At 49.0% G+C, this 21,321-nt stretch overlaps 1 protein-coding gene and 1 long non-coding RNA gene across 5 annotated transcripts in view; both read left to right on the top strand.

Moving 5' to 3' along the window:
• SH3PXD2A (SH3 and PX domains 2A) overlaps positions 1-21,321 on the top strand; it is a 256,400-nt gene that overhangs the window by 29,371 nt on the left and 205,708 nt on the right. The window lies entirely within an intron of this gene.
• Positions 10,512-12,053, top strand: LOC144331330 (uncharacterized). The gene is made up of 2 exons (XR_013398387.1): positions 10,512-11,632; positions 11,731-12,053. It is a non-coding gene; the product is annotated as an uncharacterized LOC144331330 (long non-coding RNA).

Raw genomic sequence — 21,321 nt, 5'->3', positions numbered from 1 at the left:
GAGAGACAGACATGGAATAATCTGCTTCCATTCTGCCCTCTCTGCCTGTCTACACCTGGTCTACACAGGTGAAGGTTGGATTCAGCTTCTGGTGTACATTTTATGAGAGCAGGGTGGGAGGGCAGCCTGGATGGTGGAGACACAGGACTGTCGCCAGAAGCCACAGGAAGTGGGGCTGGTTATCCTCAAGCCGAGGAGATGCCGGGAGAGAGGCTATGTGAAATGTCCTCTTTCAGGAGAGGATTTTGATACGTTCTCTGGGGCCCCAGAGGCAGAACTAGTGGGTCTGGACAGGCATTAGCAGGAAGTAGATTCAGATCAGGATAGGGAAAATGTTCTCAGAGGCTTGGTGGACGCTGCGTGGCTTGCCCTCTGGGTGGACCCAGCCTCTGTGCTGGAGGCTGAACTTGCTTGGGCAAGGGCTGAGTTTGAGACTGCTTCAGCATTCCTCCAAATAAACCTCCCCTGGCCACAGAAAAGCCCAGAGAACAGAGAATATTGGAAGCTAAGGGAGAGCCTGCAGTCATTTCCCAACTCTGCCCTTCCTCCTGCCTTCCCATTTTATGGACGAGGAAATCAAAGCCCCAAACCACTGACAGAACCAAACTCCATGCCTGCCCACTCTCCCCTTGGGGCTGCCTGGAGGTTTCTGCAGAAGGAGGGTGCTCGGTCTGAGCCAGTCAGTGGATGAGGGGTTTCCCAGGGGAGTGCCAGGTCAGGCACATTCCTCAGAGCTTCACGTTTTCAAAACAGCCCCGTAAGCCAATACCCTTCCTCCCAGGGGTCAGGGAGTGGCCATCAGCTGGCAAGGGACAATATGAGAGACACATCCCAGGGGACACTCTCGGGTGAGGCATTAGAGTGTGGGTGCTGAGATGTCTGTTTTCATTGCTCTGCAGGAGTGAGTGTGGCCTTGACACGCTGACTGGCCTGGCATGGCTGTCCCAGCTGAAGCCTGTCCCCTGCCCGCTGCCCTTCTTTCCCTCATCTCAGCCTTGTCTGCAGGCACCTCCCTGCCTCCCACTCCCCAGGCTCACCAAGCTCCCTCAGCTTTCCAAAGTCTATGAGTTGTAGTGTGAGGCCACACCGTGAGGCAGGGACAAAACACAGGGCTTGGATTCTGTCCCACTGGGATTGGAATCCAAGCTCTACTGTTAATACATCCCAGCTGTGTGACCTTGGGCAAGTCACTGATCCTTTCGCACCCTCAGCATCTTCTTCTGTTAGACGGACTTGTACCCATCCCGAGGATTTGTATATGGGTTACATGGGCTCAGTGATGTATAGCTGCCTCCAACGCAGAGCCTAGCACATGGAACTTGCTAGGGTGGCCTCCCTCTGTGCCTTGGTTGCCATGAAATGGTGGAGCCCTGTGATGAGGCCAGCCAGAATGATGCTCCCAACCCGGTAAGGGCAGTGGTTAAAGCTAGTCTCAATCAAGGTGGGGGTTAAGGGTTGACTCTGGCCTGAATCAGGAATGCCACCTTCTTACACAAAGCCAGCATTGCCTTCAAGATGACTTATGCAAAAGAGACGGATTTTTCTGCACCCCGCTCTTCTCATGGCATCCGCGGCACATTGTGCCTCCCTGTCAGCAAACTTAGGCTACCGAGATTTTGAGATAGTTGCAAAGTATTTATTCTGAGGATTCCCAGGACAACTTGATGGATCCTGCCAAAAACATCTTTGAACATATAACTCGACACACTTTTGTGAATTTATTCCCCAAGATAAGTTCCTAGCAGGGGAATTGGTGGGTCAAACAGTTTGCATTTCTCATTTTGATATATGTTGGCAAATGGCCCTCCTGAAAGAATTCAGATCCCTCCCACGAAGTCTGAGACCTATCTATTTCCTCATAACTTCAGCACTGATCTGACCAAACCTGATTGTTTCTGCCAGTCAGATAGAAAAGAAATAACATCTTGTCGTTCTGATTTGGCTTTTTTCAGTTACACATGAGATGATGGAGTGTCTTTGCATGTATGGGTTCACCATGTGTATTTCTTCTTTGGTAAATGCTTATTTATATTCTTGATCCATTTAAAATTTTTCTTTTGGGTGGTTCAGCTCATTACTTTGGGTTTAGAGGATTGTTCCCTGGAGGGAGGGGGCATTCTCTAAGGGGGCTTGGTGGTGGTATTCGGATCAGTTTCCTTTGGGGCTGTGAGTTAGTTAGAAGTAAGCTTCTTCACCCTCCCTGGGAAGGGGCTGCCCTGAGCTTGCTCCAGGCTTCCTAGGGTCCTCGTTAACAGGCATGTAAGTGCTGCTCCCCGCCCCATGCCCTCATGGCTGATGAGTGCATCAGGGCAGAGCTTGTGTGAGGCTGAACGATGAGTTTGGTGTTAGATTTAAGGAATGGGGGGCCGTGGCAGGATGCCAGGGAAGAACCTGTGTATGTGTGCGAGCTCCAGAATTTCTACAGGGGACTTGGACGGCTAGGGGTTACATCTGCATAGGAAGCACCCTGTCTTTGCTTAGAGTGTTTATTCCAAATAACAAAAAAATAGCAAGTTTAATAAAGTTGCTTTTGTGCACAGTATATATAACATCCAGAAAAGATCAGTGGCCTATTACTCAAGAGAAATAATTACACAAATAAGTCAAATGAGAAGGATGAAATAAGGCCAGGCGCGGTGGCTCATGCCTGTAATCCCAGCACTTTGGGAGGCTGAGGCGGGCAGATCACCTAAGGTCAGGAGTTTGAGACCTGGTGAAACACTGTCTTTACCAAAAATACAAAAATTACCTGGGGATGGTGATGCACGCCTATAATCCCAGCTACTTGGGAGGCTGAGGCTGGAGAATCACTTGAACCCAGAAGGCGGAGATTGCAGTGAGCTGAGATTGTGCTACTGCACTCCAGCCTGGGTGACAGAGCAAGACGTCGTCTCAAAAAAAAAAAAAAAAAAGGATAAAATAATAACAACAGGGCCAGGTGGAGTGGCTTACGCCTGTAATCCTAGCTCTTTGGGAGGCTGAGGCAGAAGCATCACTTGACTCCAGGAATTTGAGACCAGCCTGGGCAACATGACGAAACTCCATCTCTACAAAAAATTAACCCAGCATGGTGATGCGCCCCTGTAGTCCCAGCTACTGGTAGTGGGGGCAGGGGAGCTAAGGCAGGAGGATGGCTTGAGCCCAGGAGGTCAAGGCTGCAGTGAGGGGAGATCATGCCATGGCACTCCAGCCTGGGTGACAGAGCGAGACCCTGCCTCAAATAATAATAACAAGAACAACAGATTTCCCACTTGTGTCTGGAGCTGGCCAATGGAGATTGCAAAGGTGGGGATTAAGCCTCCCTTGGCACTGCTACCGGTATTAGAATTCCCAGGAAATCTAGGAAATAAAAAGAATGAACGCCAGGTGTGGTGGCTCACGCCTGTAATCCTGGCACTTTGGGAGGCTGAGGCAGGCGGATCACTTGAGGTCAGGAGTTCGAGACCAGCCTGGTCAACATGGTGAAACCCTATCTCTACTAAAAAATATGAAAATTAGCTGGGTGTGTAAAATTAGCTACTCGGGAGGCTGAGGCAGGAGACTCACTTGAACCCAGGAGGTGGAGGTTGCAGTAAGCCAAGACTGCACCACTGCACTCCAGCCTGGGTGACAGAGCAAGACTGTCTCAAAAAAAAAAAAAAAAAAAATGAACTACCATACATTAAGTGTTTTCTGTGGGCCAGGCACGTGCTAAGTGCTTTGGATGCATTATCCCATTTAATCCTCACTCAAACCATCAGAGGCATACCCTCTTATTACCCTCATTGTCTAGGTGAGGAAATGCAGGGTCAAAGAAATTAGCTGGTTTGTCCAAGATCTTACACCAGTTAAGAGGCAAAGCTAGGATTTAATCCCTGAATTGGCTTGGCTCTACACATTGGGCTTTCCTGTGTTTCTCCCCGGCCCTGACCCCTTGGTTAAAGCTGGGGGAGATGCCACTTAGAGGGTAGAAGACAAGGGAAGTTCTGGCCATGTGCCCCAGCCCCCAGCCACCCTCTGGAGCCCAGCTGGCATCTCAGAAGACATGGCTGGGAGGGGTGCCCAACCCCCCTGCCCCTTATTTGGGGGCTTTGGTGTGCAGCCTGGGAGGGCTGGAATCTATAGCTCATGCCTTTCCCTGCATGGGCCTGGGTGTGAGCAAGGGTGTGGGGAGGGGGCAGGCTCACTGGGGGTGGGCTCTGGCCAAGCGAAACAGGCTGAGGTCAGAGGGAGGGGGCCACCCTCCCCAGGGAATGCTTGGATGACGTGACTTTGAGTGGGCGCTGGGGGAGGAGGGCCGGCTGTGTGTTTCTCCTCTCACCTCAACCTCAGCCTGATGAGGAACCGGGGAATTGGGGCGGGAAGCCTGACCAGATGCAGCCCCTGGCAGGCTGCCCTGGCCGCTGCGCAGGGCTCTTCTCCAGCCAGCTTGGCAGGTCCCTTCCTCCCCTCCCGAGGGGACCTGGGAGCAGATGACGTCCTGGAGTTGGCTGTGGCGGAGAGGAGGGTCTCCTCTGGCCACACGGCAGGAAGGGGCAGGGAGAAGCAGATTGGGGGCTCGAAAGAATCCCCTTCCCGCGTTCCAGTTGCTCCGCATTTTGAGCCAAGTTTGGGAGCAGGAGGGGAGATTTAAAAGGTTTGCTCTCAGATCCGGTGCCTGGGAGCGAATTGAGCATGAAACAAAGTCATTGACTTCTGCCACTTAGTTTCTCTCATTTTCCAAAAGTCGCCAACGCTCCCTGCATTGAAGGCCTCAGGGTCTTAGTCACTCTGAACTGTCCAAAAGTGAGCAGGTGAAGCACCTCGTGCCCCTCCAGGAACTGGGGTCTCCCTGGGGAACGCACTCCCACTCTGAGATCTATTCCAGTCACTCCATTGCATCCTGACTGTGGACCACCTGGGGGTCCAGAGCCTTTGGGGTGGGATTTCTCCATCTCCAAACAGCCCCTCCTGGGCTCCTATCTCCCCTTCCTCCTCTAGGGACCCCACACATTTCACTGCCCACACTCTCTCTCCTTGCCAAGCCTGCTTCATTGTCCTGCCTGCCCCCTGCTCCGGGTTCCTTTGGCTTCTTCTGGGCTCCCTCATCCTCATCTCTTCTTCCTTCAGCCTTAGATCTCCCTGACGCCTGTTCTCTCCTCTCTCTCCAGTCCCAAACTATGCCAAGTTTTCCACCGGAGAAACACTTTAGCTGGCTTTGACCTCGTGCTTCTTCGCCCCCTCGCCCTCCTCCCTCTTCTGCCCCCATCATTCCCTCAAGCCTCAGAGCTGGGACTCAGTTTACCTCCTGCCTCTCCTGTTTCTTTTGCCTAGGGCACCTTTCCACTACCACAACCCTCACCTCTTCACCCATCCTACCTTCCTTATCTGTCACTCCGGCATCACCTCTGTTAGGAAGCCCTCCGGCGTGGCGCCTCTCCTGGGGTTCTCTGGGAACATGCACAGCTCTCGACCTAGCCTTACAGCACATTGTCCCTTAGTACTGCTCTTTCTCACCACACCAGAGCTCCCCGGGACTGGAGCTGTATTTTATTTGACTTTATGTTGCCAGTTTCTAGCACAGAGCCCAGCACGTAGTAAGCACCAAATCCTTCTTTACTGGACTGGACTGAATTTTATCAGACAAGTAACATGGCTTTCCTGAGGACCTACCAATGTCATTAGACATTGTAGAGAAAAACAAAGGAAGCCCAGATCAAATATTTGCTTTCAAGGACTTTGTAATCCAGTTGAGAATGATTCTGGGAATGGGTTGGGGGAACGGTCAGGCATGAAATTGACCATCTGAGTTTCCAGTGCTGCAGTGGGCGCTGTGGTTACAGGTGCTTTGTAAGGGTTTCAGAGAAGGGGAGAACTGTGGGTAGAGGGGGACCCAGTGAGGTCTGGGGAAGGGGTGGAGGGTGGGTGAGATCACATGGAAGAAGGCTGGGCCAAACCCACAGTCAGGAACTGGGAACTGGGGGAGAAATATGTTTCCAGAGAAGGTGAGCCGATTTCACCTAGTCATAGGATCTTCCAATGTCAGAACAGGGTTAGTGAATTTTAAGTGCAGTTTCTCTATCCTGGAGGCCAAACAGGAGCTGATGGCGTTCCCAGTTTTGCCGCATGATTGGGAAACTTTTACTGCATGTCAGAGTCTACCGGGGCCAGTGATCTCTCCAGGCAAAGAGAGCAGGATGTTTCAGGAATCAGTTCTTTCCAATTCTCATTGTTAAAGAGCCGGTTTCTTTCTTGCTGAGCCTGGGGAACCAGGTGTGTTCTCTTAAAAGTCAGGCTTTCTCCTTAACCAGCCAGGCACAGCTGCTGCTGTGTGCCAGAGCTGGTGATGAGCAATGTGATCACTGCAGAGATGATTGCAGAGGTTCAGCATACATTTCCCCAAGATTAATGGACATAGCATGATCTCTACCCACACAAGCATGCTGTGCACCGGAGGAGGGGGCAGAGGGAGTCCCAGGGCTGAGGCAATCCAGGGAGGTTTCTAGGAGGTGGTGGGTCTTGATTGGCTCTTGCAGGAATTAGGCTGAGAAGATGGAGAAATAGAGTTCTTTCTGACAAGAACCCCTTAACCAAGAGGTACATTGTCTCCCTTCTAATTTTTTAAACAATAGCTTTGTTGAAATGGAATTCATATCACACAATGCATCCATTTGAAGTGTACAATTAAATGGTTTTTAGTTCATTCGCAGATAGTGCAACTCTCAACCACAGTCATTTTTGAACATTTTCATCATCCCAGAAAGAGGCCCCATTAGCAGTCTCCTTATCCCTGACAGCCACTCAACCACTCCCGGCTCTCGGCAACCACTAATCTAGTTTCTGTCTATATATATTTGCCTATTCTGGACATTTCATATAAATGGAATCATATAATGTGTGGTTGCTTGTGTCTGGCTTCTTTCACTCAGCATGTTTTCAAGATTCATCCATGTCGTAGCATGTATCAGAAATGCATTCATTTTTATAACTGAATAGTATTTCATAAGCCAGGAATAGAAAAGCAAATACCACATGTTCTCACTTGTAAGTGGAAGCTAAATGATAAGAACTTGTGAACACAGGTAGGGCATGGTGGCTCACACCTGTAATCCCAGCACTTTGGGAGGCCAAGGCAGGCAAATCACATGAGGCCAGGAGTTCAGGACCAGCCTGGCTAACATGGCAAAACCATGTCTCTACTAAAAATACAAAAATTAGCCAGGTGTTGTGGTGCACATCTGTGATCCTAGCTACTTGGGAAGCTGAGGCAGGAGAATTGCTTGACCCTGGGAGGCAGAGGTTGCAGTGAGCTGAGATGGCGCCACTGTACTCCAGCCTGAGCGACCGAGCACAAGAACTTCTGAACACAAAGAAGGAAACAACAGACAGTGGGGCCTAATCGAGGGTGGAGGGTGGAGGAGGGGGAGGAGCGGAAAAGACAACTATCGGGTACTGGGCTTTATACCTGGGTGATGAAATAATCTAGACAACAAACCCCCATGACGTAAGTTTACCTGTATAACAAACTTTCACATGTACCCCTGAACCTAAAATAAAAGTTTAAAAAAAATAATAATAATTGACCAGGCATGGTAGCTCACGCCTGTAATCCCAACACTTTGGGAGGCCGAGGTGGGTGGATTGCCTGAGGTCAGGAGTTCAAGATCAGTCTGGCCAACATAGTGAAACCCCGTCTCTACTAAAAATACAAAAAAAAAAAAAAAAAAATTAACCAGGTGTGGTGGCATGCACCTGTAATCCCAGCTAGTCAGGAGGCTGAGGCAGAGGAATTGCTTGAACCAGGGAGGTGGAGCTTGCAGTGAGCCAAGATCACGCCACTGCACTCCAGCCTGGGCGACAGAGCAAGACTCCGTCTCAAAAAAAAAAGCATAATATTCTACTGTATAGATAAGCCACATTTTATTTGTCCATTCCTCATGTAGTGGACATTTGAGTTACTTTCATGTTTTAGTTATTATAGAACATTACATAATGTATATAATATTTTATAATGTAATGCTGCTACGAACGTTTGCATACAAGTTTTTGTGTGGATGTAAGTTTTCATTTCTCTTGGGTAGGTGCCTCAGAATAGAATTGCTGAGTCATCCGGTGATGCTATGTTTAACCATCTGAGGAGCTGATAGACTGTTTTCCAAGGTGGCTACACTGTTTCACATTCCTGCCCGCAGTGTATGCAGGTGTGAATTTCTCTACATCCTCACCATCACTTATTATCTGCAAGCTTGATTATAGCCATCCTAGTGCATGTGAAATGATATTTCACTGTGGTTTGATTTACATTTCCCTAATTGCTAATGACTTTGAGCATCTTTTCATGTGCTTATTGGCCATTTGTACATCCTCTTTGGAGAAAAATCTATTCCGATCCTTTGCCCATTTTAAAAGTGGATTATATCTTTTTATTATTGAGTTGTAAGAGTTCTTTTTTAATAAAAGTTGCATGTATTTCATATGACATGATGTTTTAATATACAATATGTAATGAAATGATGACTACAGTCAAGCAAATGACCACATCCATCAACTTACATATTTCTTTATTTTGTGTGTGTGTGGGGGGGGTGAGAGCACTAAAATCTACTCTTTTGGCATACCTCCTGTATGCAATACAGTATTAGTGATGGTAGTCCTCAGGCTGTACCTTAGATGTCCAGACATATTCACTCTACATACTGCCAATTTGTATCCTTTGACCAATATCTCCATTTTCCCCGCCTCCTCACCCCTGTCACCACCCTTCTTTTCTCTGCTTCTATATATTTGGCTCTAGAATCCATATATGAGATCGTACAATGTTTTTCTTTTTCTTTTTCTTTTTTTTTTGTTTTGAGATGGAGTCTCACTCTGTCGCCCAGGCTGGAGTGCAGTGGTGCAATCTCAGCTCACTGCAACCTTCACCTCTTGGGTTCAAGCGATTCTCCTGCCTCAGCCTCCTGAATAACTGGGATTACAGGTGTGCACCACCACACCTGGCTACTTTTTGTATTTTTAGTAGAGATGGGGTTTCACAATGTTGATCAGGCTGGTCTCGAACTCCTGACTCCGTGATCTGCCCACCTCGGCCTCCCCAAGTGCTGGGATTACAGGCATGAGCCACCATGCCCAGCCCAGTATTTTTCTTTCTGTATCTGGCTTATTTCACTTAGCATAATGTCCTCCAGGTTCATTCATGTTGTCAAATGGCAGGATATCTTTTGTTAAGGTTGAATAATATTCCACTGTGTGTGTGTGTGTATACATATATATATGTTATATATACTATATATATTATACATATATATGTTATATATACTATATATATTATACATATATATGTTATATATACTATATATATTATACATATATATACCACAATTTCTAAGAGTTCTTTTTATATTCCAGATATAAATCCTTTGTCTAGAATATTTGCAAATGACTTAAAAATATTTTCCCCCATTCTGGGGATTGTCCTTTTACATTCTTGCTGATGTCTTTTGAAACACAAAAGTTTTTTATTTTGATGAAGTCCAATTTGTTTATTTGTCTTTGAGCTGTGGTTTTGGTGTCATGTCTTAGAAACCCTTGACTAACTCAAGGTCGTGAAGATTTGTGCTATGTTTTCTTGTAAGACTTGAATAGTTTTATCTTTCACATTGAGGTCTCTCATCTATTTCAGGTGAATTTTTGTGTATGATCTGAGGTCCGTCGCATTTTGTACTGAGTCAACCTGAAGAGCTCCCCACCTCCCCAGTTGGTCTGCTGCACTTTGCCTCTGCATTTGGGTCTCAGCTCAAACATCCTCACTCCAGGGAGGCCTCCCCTGACCATCAGTCTCTAAAGCAGCTGCTTCCCTGCAGTTTCAGTCACTGCACCCCATTTTATTGGGGCTGTCAGAAATTATCTTATGTGTTATCTGTTGCCTCCCATATCAGCTCCATGACAACAGACCCCGTCTAGCTTACTGCCTTCATTTCTAGCACCTAGTGCAGTGCCTGACGCTCAGCCCGTGCTCAGACTATTATTTGTTGAGAGCAGAAAGCTTCTTTTGGTTAAAGGAGCTGTATTCCCAGTGGATTTTGCTTAAGACTTTGTAAGTGTCTCTGGCCTCATGGAGTTGGAAGTTGGAGGGCTGAGTGGGAGGGGATCTACCAGCATCACAGTCACAGGTGGTCACTCGTCTCTTGCCCCAGCAATCCCATTACTTCACAAGACAGCCCCTTCCGTCCTTGGACAACTCTGATGATTGGAAAATTATTCCTGATGTTGGTTAGAGACCTGCTTCCCCATCACTGGCACTCGTTATCCACTGCCTGCCTTTAGGGACAACTGGAGTTGAACTTCACATTTTCATAGTCCTTTAAATATTTGAAACCAGCTATCGTATGTCTCTTAAATACCTCCTCTGGGCTGAGTGCCTCTAGTTCTTTCAGCTGTTCCTCCTGGAGCCAAGAAGGGCTGGACTCTGACCCCTTAGTCGCTGATGAAGGCCCGCAGACATGGGGTGGGCACAGGCTGCCAAAGAAAGCCCCAGCACAGCCACAGCTCAGAACGAAGGAACCCGAGTCTTCTTGTTTGTTTTCCCCACTTTGAGCTGATGAATTCCAAAACTGGAAGCAGAACTTTGAGAAAAAGCACCCGGTACAAACTCCCTAACTAGATATCTTAAAGGCAGAGCTGACATTTAGTAGAACAAATTACTCTGTAATACTTCTTCCTATTAAAAGAGTGTGCGTGTGTGTGTGTGTTTTTTTTTTTTTTTTAGCTAGTCCAGTGGTCTTTTTGATGTTGGTTCAGCTTAGTAGTTCTCAACCATGGAACAACCCGTAGACCCACCTGGGGAGCTCTTAAAACTATCAGTGCCTACCCCACCTTCCAAGATTCTGATTTAAATCCTGTCATGGTTTTCAAGCCCCCCAGGTGATTGTAATGTACAGCCAGGATTGTAGACCTTGGCTTCAAGAGCTCAGCATTGAACCTGAAATTCCCTACAGCCCACAAGAATGCGCAAATGCTGGATGTCAGCACAACATCCAGGAGCTGGCATGAGCCAGAGGACTGGCTAAGAGGACTCAGTTATTTTCTAAGATGGAAATTATGAAAGCTATACATGTTCAAAAGAAATGAAATAATATAGAAATGTTGGCCGGGCACCATGGCTCACACCTGTAATCCCAGCACTTTGGGAGGCTGAGGTGGGAGGATTGCTTGAGGCCCAGAGTTTGAGACGGACCAGTCTGGGCAACATAGCAAGACCCCATCTCTACAGAAAAATATAAAAATTATCCAAGCATGGTGGCACATGCCGATAGTCCCAGCTACTGGGGAGGTTGAGGCGGGAAGACTGCTTGAGCCCAGGAGGTCAGGACTGCATTGACCTATGAGCTATGATTGTGCCGCTGCACTCCAACCTGGGCAACAGAGCGAGACCCTGTCTCTAAAAAGAAAAAGTAGAAAGCAAAACTATTCCCATTTCTCCTCTCTCTCATTCTGTGCAAATAACCATGATTATCAGTTTGTTGTTGTTGTTTTCTTTTTAGTGTGCATAGACACACACATATGCAAACTTCCCCCCATACAATTCACCCCCCAGATAGATTTAATCATATGGTATACATAGCATTGTAATCTTTTTCTTCTTTTCTCAATATACTATGGACCTTTTCCCATAATGGTCCCATAATGATATTTTCTATATCATTTTCTATATCAAATCTATATCATTTTCTATATCAAATGATATTTTCTATATCATTTCCCATAATGATATAGAAAAGTCCAGGCCGGGCGCGGTGGCTCAAGCCTGTAATCCCAGCACTTTGGGAGGCCGAGACGGGCGGATCACTAGGTCAGGAGATCGAGACCATCCTGGTTAACACGGTGAAACCCCGTCTCTACTAAAAAATACAAAAAAACTAGCCGGGCGAGGTGGCGGGCGCCTGTAGTCCCAGCTACTCAGGAGGCTGAGACAGGAGAATGGCCCGAACCCGGGAGGCGGAGCTTGCAGTGAGCTGAGATCCGGCCACTGCACTCCAGCCTGGGCGACAGAGCAAGACTCCGTCTCAAAAAAAAAAAAAAAAAAAAAAAAGAAAAGTCCACCTTATCTTTAGTAGGTATATAAACCATAATTTATTTGACCTTTTTTATCAATAGACATTCAGTATTCCTTATCTTTGTATACATACACACATACATATATACCCACACATACATGCATACACACAATTGTGTGAATACATTCTTAGCGATCAAATTGCTGAGTCAAAGGGAATGCAAGTTTGGCGATAGAAATTGCCGAAAAGCTCTCCAAAAAGATTGTTCTTGTCTCTCTCAAGCAACGAAATTCCTAATGACAGCTATTTGCCTTGTGTCAGAAGTTGAGCTTTGCTGAGCACAGCAGAGAGGAAGGTGTGAGTGTGTCAGATGGTGGGGAGGAAGCCCAGGGGTCATTTCCCCTGCAGGCTGTGTGTGGAGGCGGCTGCCGGCCTCTGACTGCTGTGTTTCCCGGGAAAAGGAAACCAGGCTGTGTGTGTTAACCTTTGCCATTCTCTCCAGGGTGTGACGATGGAGTGGGGCACATTTTCAGGATGTGTGTGTCGGGGTCAGTAGTCCTGGGTCAGTCATTGATTTGGGAGTGTGTGGAATCAGAATCCCCTTTTCTGACCCTTTCCTAGACCCACTGGGTTGTTTCCAAGCCCCTTGGAAGCCCAGGAGTGTAATTTTTTCGATGGCTCAGGAGAGGACACATTTAATTTCTAGGACTTTATTTAATTTCTAGGTTTAATTTCCAGAACTCTAGCTCCTGAATGTCCGTGAGCATTGAGCTTTTCCCCTTGATTTCCATTGCAAGGTGAGCCTTATCACCCCAGCCTAGACACACCGTCGCCTTCTCTGGGCTCCTGGGCATTACCCAAGATGTCCGCTGCCCACTGCTGGGCCTCTCCATTGGAGTGCCTCCTGGCTCGAGGTGGTCAGATGTGTTTGCTCTGCCAAGCTGGCTTGGGACCAGAGGGTGGTGGCAGAATTGGAAGGAGGAAGGTACAAAGGTCCAACCACATGCTCTTAGGTACTCTGGAGAACATCCCAGTGGGGACATGCCCAGAACTCTGTGATTGCAAATTGGGCTCCTTTCTAGGCCCAGCACTTATTGGTGCCCCAGAATCTTCTAGGGGAAGACACTAAAATTCATTGAGTGCAAAAGACTGTGCTAGTCACTTTGCAGGGGAAGGGAAGTCACATTTATTAAGCACCTACAGTGTCCCAGGGGCACTGTGGTTGTTCTTGTGTTCTCATTAATCTTCACTGTGAGGCAGGTATTCTTAACACTATTTTATGGAGGGGGTGTGGAGGCTCAGAGAGAATAGTAACTTTTCATGACACTGATCTGATTGAGTTTAAGCTGTACAAAATAGAATGCTGAGCCCCACGCAAGGATCCCTAGCCACCTGCCTCATGGGCGGCCTCAGTATTGACAGATAGATCATTGTCTCTGTCACCAATTGACAGAGCTGATTAAACCACCGAGGCAAATCTTGTGGCAGGGACTCTGTTTTGCTCCAGGCAGTCTGCTGTTATTATTAAAGAGGACAAAGTGTTCAAAATATAGAGTGAATGGCTTCATTTGAATCTGAGCTTCATTACTTGCTACAACTATGATGACCTCCAGTAGACCAGTTACCTCTCTGGGCCCTAGTCTCTTCACTTATGAACTGGAGATGATAACAACACTTTTCTCATAGGACTATTGTAAAAGAGTAAGTGAGATCATTCGAACAAAGTGCTTAGCAATGCCTGGAACATAGTCAGCACTCAGTATATTGGCATGGCCATTAGTGTTTCTGTTACTCCTGATCGATCAATCCCATTGTTTTGTGTGTGTAAGGTTTGGCAGAGCTGACTCTTTGGGCTGTTTTTCTTCTCGTTCTAGGGGCTGTAAGGACAGAGCTGTGGCTGCCTAACTTTTGAAAGGCCCATGTAAGATTGTGAATCCTGGGAGTTCCTAGTTTATATACTCATTTCCCCTCCAGGAAACATGAAGAAAAGAAAAAGCGTCCAGCCCCAGAGGGGCCAGCCACAGCACATTCATCCTTTCAGCGGAGGCTCCTGGGGACTGTCATTGTTTTCCCAGCTCTGGGCAGCAGAGCTATTTTTTGCTCCTCTGCTCTCCCAGGCTGCCTTGGTATTAGTAGTGGTTCCACCACTGCCGTGTGTGTGTGTGTGTGTGTGTGTGTGTGTGTGTGTGTGCCCATGTCCATGTGTATGTGTCCCTGTGTGTGTGTGTCCGTGTGTGTGTGTCCCTGTGTGTGTGTGTCCCTGTGTGTGTGTGTCCATGTCCCTGTGCCCTACTTCCTGCTCCTCTCCTATTTCTAGTCATAACGTCATGATCCAAGTCTCATGGCAAATGGGAAGAAGTCAGTTCCCTTCCTGGGTGTCTAAATAGCCCACATTCATTGGGCCACTTTGCACATTGCCAGGCCCTGTGCTGAGTGCCCCATGTGTATCATCACATTTAATGGGACGCTCCCGTTAGAAACCACACTTCGCAGCAAAGGAAACCCTCACTCAGAGGGTCTAAGACACTTGCCTAAGCCCACATAGCAGGGACATGTGTGGATTGAAATTCAAATTCATCAAGTGGATAGATTTGAATTTCAAGTCATCTTCCTCCTCTGTGAAGCCAAGACGGCCTCTGGTCCCTTCTGAGGCTCACTTCTTGGCACTCCATTACTCACATCTTGCACTGTTCGATCCGTGATTTGTCAGTGTGAGTTCCGCTGCCCCTGCTGGGCTGTAAGGGGAGGCTTACAGCCTGGAGGGTGTAAGGCTTACAGGCTTACAGGCTGGAGGTTGGATGCTTTGCCTCATCTTCTCTTTAGCTTGTCTCGAAACCAGGCATGAGGTCAGCACTCACTGGGTATTTGTTGGTTGCTTTGTTCTTTCACTGATGAAGGAAACAGTAAGTGAGCATCTCTTAGGTGTCAAGTGTGGTGCTGGGCACTAGGATGCCACGATCCACCTTCAGGAGGCTTCCGTTCTAACAAGGAGACACAGGGTCAGCTCCCTGAATCCTCACAATAGCCTCCAAAAGGTAACTACTGTGATCTCACTTCTGCAGGGTAATAAATAGAGGCTCCACCAGTAGGGAGGCTTCCTCCAGACCGTCTCACCTATTCATTACCCTCCCATTTAAATAAATAGTGGGGCCGGATGAGGTGGCTCATGCCTGTAATCCCAGCACTTTGGGAGGCTGAGGCGAGCGGATCACCTGAGATCAGGAGTTCCAGACCAGCCTGGCCAACGTTGTGAAACCTGTCTCTATTAAAATACTAAAAAGAAAGAAAGGAAAAAAAAAAAGCCTGGTGTGGTGACACACTCCTGTAATCCCAGCTACTTGGGAGGCCGAGGCTGGAGAATCGCTTGAACCCGGGGGGTAGAGGTCGCAGTGAGCTGAGATGGCACCGGTGCACTCCAGCCTGGACGACAGAGCGAGACTCTCTCTGGAAGGAAGGAAGGAAGGGAGCGAGGGAGGGAGGGAGGGAGGGAGACCCATGAAGGAAGGAATAAAAGAGACCCATGATTCCTGCAAACAAAGGCGGGCACTGGGTGTGATGGGTACCTGCTACACACTCTCGAATGATGCTCCCTACTGTAGAGGGCATTTGCCAATGTCCCTTCCTCTGAGTCTCTTTTAAAACCCCCTTTCCCCAGAGAAGGTCCATCTGGGCCAGGTCTGCAGTGGAAGCTTCTGTGTTTTGGAGGCGACTGGTGGATGTGTGGTTCTGGGAGGAGCCTTCTCTTAGCACATTATATGCCCTCCAACTCCCAGAGCCCTTCTGGGGTTCGCTTCTGCTGCATTTACTGTGACTGCTTCTGAATACAAAGTCCTGGTATCAGATGGTCTCAGGACTAGAAAAGTCCTGCTGCCTGGTCATTAGCCCTATAGTCAACCTGTGAGTGCACACCACCATGGAGGTCACCCTCCACCACATCCAGGCTTCTAAGTGGTGGTTGTTCCCCGAATCTGCAGCTTTGCCTCTCTCCCCGCCCTAAGAATGAACACCCACTCTAGAGGAGGGGTTGGAATTTTAATAGGGCCCTACCCTGAGGGTCCTCATCATTCTCAGGCTGAGCTCAGAAACCTTAGCCAAGTGGCCACAGGCTGTTAAATGTGATTTTGCTGACAGGGTTTTGGGTTGGCAAAGATGTGTTTGTACTCTGCTCCTAGGCCACCAGGGATTTGCTTCTGGGAATGGAGACAGTCTCCAAGTGTTGCCACTAGCCACCTCTTTGGCATTTCAGAGTCAGTGAATTCGTTTGGCATTAGATCAGCCAGTCATTATCTCAGTGTGTCCAGCAGACTGACAGGCCTAGTGAGCCTCGGAGGAGAAGAGGAAGATAGTTTCTGCGGATAGGGAAACCCGGGAGGAAGATCGACTCACCCGTGTTAAATAGAGACCAACACAGCCTGTGTCAAGCTGGGTGTTCTGAGCCAACAATTAGCAAAGGAAGGCAGATGTAATAATTGACTAATCGTGGAAAGCATACTATGAGCACCACAAGGGGTGGTCACAGACTCGCTAGGCTAGTGGGGGCCCAGATCAGATGTCGGAACTCTGGGGAGATTTTTATCTGGGTGCAGCCATGTCAAGAGGGGTCTTTAGGCCGGGCACAGTGCCTCACACCTGTAATGCCAGTACTTTGGGAGGCTGAGGTGGGCGGATCACTGGAGACCAGGAGTTACAAACCAGCCTGGGCAACATGGTAAAACCCTATCTCTACTAAAAATACAAAAATTAGCCAGGCATGATTGTGTGCACCTGCAATCCCAGCTACTCAGGAGGCTGAAGCAGCAGAATCGCTTGAACCCAGGAGGCAGAGGTTGCAGTGAGCTGAGATCACGCCACTGCACTCCACCTTGGGTGACAGAGCCAGACCCTGTATCAAAAGAAAAGGGGGGTTCTTTAACACCAGGGCCTTTACTGCTTCCCAGTGGGGTGCAGTGGGCCACAGCAGGGAGGAGATGGGGCACGGGGCTGGCATTTGGTGTAGGCACTCTCATGGGGAGCAGCAGCCCTGGAGTCCTCTGCTGTGCTGGGTGGTCTGCATCTAGGGGAGCAGCCTAGACTAATTTGGAGTATATGTGCCTCCTTCTTACCAGTCCCCCATGATAGAACCTTGTACATGGGGCGCTTTGAATGGAAAATTAGAGCCTATTAGTACCTTAGACAGGCTGGCGGCATCTTCTTGGGTAAGAGCCTGACAATGATGAACTCCCCCAGGTAGCCAGAGCAGTGATCGTGTCCCCGCACGTGAACTCCCTTTTTCTGGCTGCTCGATCGTCTTCATTTTGATTTCTGGGACCATATGCTTTAGCAGTCAGTCCCAAACGTTAGCTATTCCTGCATCCCCAGACTCCAAAGATTTGGGTAAGTTAAAGAGCTGGGATTCTGAAGAGATCGTATGCCCTCGAGGACCCTAGGGAGCATTGACAGCCCACCCAGGGAACACGGTGTGTGTACATCAGAATAAGGTGTGCTTTTCTCAGTGTGGCTGCAGTCCTGAGCCAGGGTGCACAGTTTAGGGTGTGAAGTATAGGTTAGATTTCACACCTACTTGTCCACTTGACCAGGCAACCACTGGGCAGTGAACAACTTGCCCAACTGTATGCAGTGGCCCTAGTGCAGCCAGCTGATCCCAGCCCCATGGTCATGTGAGCAGGTGAAGGAAGATTGCCATTGAGTTTCTGTTTGGCCTGGGGCCTGGGGCCAGGGGCAGCTGGTAGGAGTCCAGGGAAAGTAAGGCCCACAGTACCACGGAGACATGCAGTTCCCTCCATAGCTCCTAACTCCTTGCCTCTCATTGTACATTTTGTAGCCAAGGGGGCAACAGGTACTTACCAGCACTTTCTAATTAAACACAAGGCGGGTCCTAGGCCTTCTAGGAATGGTTGGGCTGTACATTTGCAGTTGCTAATTGGTCCCAGACCAGATCAAATCGTGGACATCCCCCACAGAAACCGGGCTGGGCTGCATTCTCAGTGCTCTGGAGCTGCGCGGTAAGTCTGGTTTGCATCAAGGCCATTTTCTTGTTGAAAGGAGCAAGGCTAATAGAGGACAGAAGCACCCACTGGGAAGGCGAGTTTGGAAGTCTCAGACATTGGTGGGCCTCGTGAGCTGAGCAGACAGAAGGCAACCCAAGATAACCTCCGGATGGGTGGGACTGGTTGGGCCAGAGCGTCATGCTGGGTGTGTAGCGAGAGTTTCCACGCGGTGTCTGTGGTGATGATTCCACTCCTCCATCAAGGGTGAGCAGTTGGGAGGGCCTGAGCCCCTGGGTCCCTTCAGTCTGGGCTGACCCAGGGGAAGCTGGAAGCAGTTGCTAGTCTCTTGCGAGCCTTCATAGACGCCTACCATCTGCCTGAAATGGCTGGAGACAGGGGAAATAGAATCCATGGGTTTTTAAAATCCAGAAGGAAGAGAAACTCCACCCGTGAAACGTAACCCCAAGTAAAGCATTTGGAAGCAGGATGTTTAATTGCCAAACTTTTCTTGAGACCCAGCTGCCGGGTAATGTTATCCTGACTGCTCCTGAGGCTGGAGGAGAGTCTATCTGGGCCCCAGATGCAGGCTTGTAAACAGAACTGGCTTTCTTGGATGACCTCTGCCCTGTCCCCCTTCCCTGTCACCTGTTCTTTCTCTGCAGTTTTTCTCTGAAGTTTCCAGTGCTGGCAAGGCCAGTTCAGGGAGACTTAAGAAGCCCTGGTGTTGAGGTAGGGAGCTAGGCATGGGCTGGGGTGGAATTTTTTGTGTACATCACCTGTCTGGAGTGATAATCTAGGATGTCCAAGGTTTGGAAGAAAGCAGATGAGAGAGAGGGGTCTGGAGATTGTCCTTGTATCTCTGGGCTTATCTCCAGGGAGGTCTCTTGCCATTTCCTCAACCCAAGAATTAGCCTGTCCAGTGGGGTAGGCTGGAGGGCCTCTGGCAAATCCCCGAAGTTTGGGAGAACCTGGGAATGGGGGCTCGCTTCCCCACCCTTCACACTGAGTCACATTCATGGCTGCTCAGGGCATAGAAAGTGGGGTGCAAGATGCTAGCAGGAACAATCCTTTGCCAAACAAGGGAAGAACTGCTTTTTGGGGGGAAGCATGGCTATATCCTAGCCAGGCGGCCGTGGCTGACAAGGCCTCAGGGACAGCTCTCTGTCAGCTCTTCCCTCCCTCTGGCTGGCTCTCCAGCGGGGTGTACCTTTAGTATGATTTTAGACCAAGCGTTAAACAGAGATGACTTCATGTGAATTTTCAACTTTTATTTTTAAAATAGAGACAGAGCCTCACTATGTTGTCCAAGCCAATCTCGAACTCCCGGGCTCAAGCGATCCTCCTGCCTTGGTTTCCCGAAGTGCTGGGATTACAGGCAGGAGCCACTGCGTCCTGCCCTTTTATTTTTTAAAATAGAGGCAGAGCCTCACTATGTTGTCCAGGCCAGTCTCAAACTCCTGGGCTCAAGTGATCCTCCTGCCTCTGCCTCCCAAAGTGCTGGGATTACAGGCACGAGCCACCAGCCCTGCCAAATTTCACCATTTCTGAAGAGTAGAGGGCAAAGGACTTTTCCGAGGGGGGATGCTCTAGTCACGTGCAGAGTAGTCCTAGGCCAGGCTGGGAATTGGGACATCTGGGTTCCTGTCCCTGCTCTGCCACCAATGGGAGTGAGCACACTCCAGTGATAACCGTGTTTGCATCAGTCCTGGCAGCCCTGAAGGTTGTGTCCTTTGTATAAAGGAGGAGTCTGAAGGCCTGAGCAGCTGGGCTGGGGTCTTGCAGCCAGTAAGGAGGGTGCTGGGAGGGTGCTGCCCCCATGTGTGGCTAACTCCAGAGTCTGCTGGTTCCTACCTGGCCATGCCCCTTCCTTGGCAAATCACCACCTGGGTTTCTCCTCTGCTCAAGGAGAGGCCTCCCTGGATCCTCCCAGCTGCCAGGGGCTGTAAGCCTGTGATTGATTCTTTCTGGGAGGTGAAGAGAAGCCTAATTGCTAGTGGGATGGAGGACGTGTGTTAAGCCTCAGTTAAGCCCTTCCCCTGGGCTCCGCTTGGTTGGTTCCAGAGAAAGGCTGATGTCTAATGCCCTGCAGGCGAGTGCAGCCCTCTCTCTAGGGGCGAATTGGCCACTTGGGCCCTCCTCACATTTAGCTCCTGGGGTGGAGGTCAGAGAGAGAGCACCTGGTGAGGGCTCAGCCTCTGCTCCTGCCCCAGGACCTGTGGGAAGCAGAGATGAAGGTAGGAGGGGAGGTGGAGCTGGGAGTCAGCAGGCAGACCCCGGTAGGTTATAAACCCCAGGAAAATCCCACAGCATTGAGTTTGAGGGGGTCCTCGGCGTCAGTCGGTTTTGTAGCATTCCTAACCATTTGCTTCTGTCTGGGCCCCCAGTTCTGGGTCTTCTTGGTCTCAGGTCTCAGAGTCGCCTTTGTTCCCGCATGTTCCTCTAGGCGCACTCCCTCAGCAAGGGCACCGCAGGCTTCTCAGACCACCCACACCTTTATTTAAAAAGATGGTGTCAACCGGCCGGATGCGGTGGCTCACGCCTGTAATCCCAGCACTTTGGGAGGCCAAGGTGGGCAGATCACAAGGTCAGGAGATCGAGACCATCCTGGCTAACACAGTGAAACCAGTCCCAGCTACTCGGGAGGCTGAGGCAGGAGAATGGCGTGAACCCAGGAGGTGGAGGTCACAATGAGCCGAGATCGCGCCACTGCACTCCAGCCGGGGTGACAGAGATAGACTCTGTCTCAAAAAAAAAAAAAAAAAAAAAAAAAGATGGTATCAACCAAAAATAAAATTTGAAGGCCCCCTGCAACCATTTGAATGCACTCCTTCCTCAGCCCAGGCACCCTAACATTGAACCTAAAAGACGGGTTCAGGCCATGACGGGAAGTGGGGATCAGACATGCTTCATTACACTCCCCCAGCATCAATATCAATGCAGACCTTAGGTCTGATAAGAAGCATTTACAATCTGTACTCTCTGAAGCCTGCGGCCTGGAAGCTTCGTGTGCATGATAAAACCTTGATCTCCATGAATGCTTATCTTAACCCAGACACTCCTTTCTAGTGGTAGTAACTCTTTCAACCAATTGCCAATCAGAGTATATTTAAATCCACCTATAACCTGGAAGCCCCTCGTCCCTTACTTAGAGTTGTCTTGCCCTTCCAGATGGAACCAATGTAAATCTTATATGTATTGATTGATGTATTTCCCTAAAATGTATAAAGCAGGCTGTACCCCAGCCACCTCGGGCACGTGTCATCAGGACCTCCTGAAGCTGTATCGCAGGTGTGTCCTTCACTTTGGCAAAATATACTTGCTAA

This window comes from Macaca mulatta, chromosome 9 (genome assembly GCF_049350105.2).
Source record: "Macaca mulatta isolate MMU2019108-1 chromosome 9, T2T-MMU8v2.0, whole genome shotgun sequence".
In the NCBI taxonomy this organism is placed as follows: domain Eukaryota; kingdom Metazoa; phylum Chordata; class Mammalia; order Primates; family Cercopithecidae; genus Macaca; species Macaca mulatta.
The sequence above is the reverse complement of the archived record's forward strand: the minus strand, read 5'-3'. Positions and strand labels throughout refer to the sequence as shown.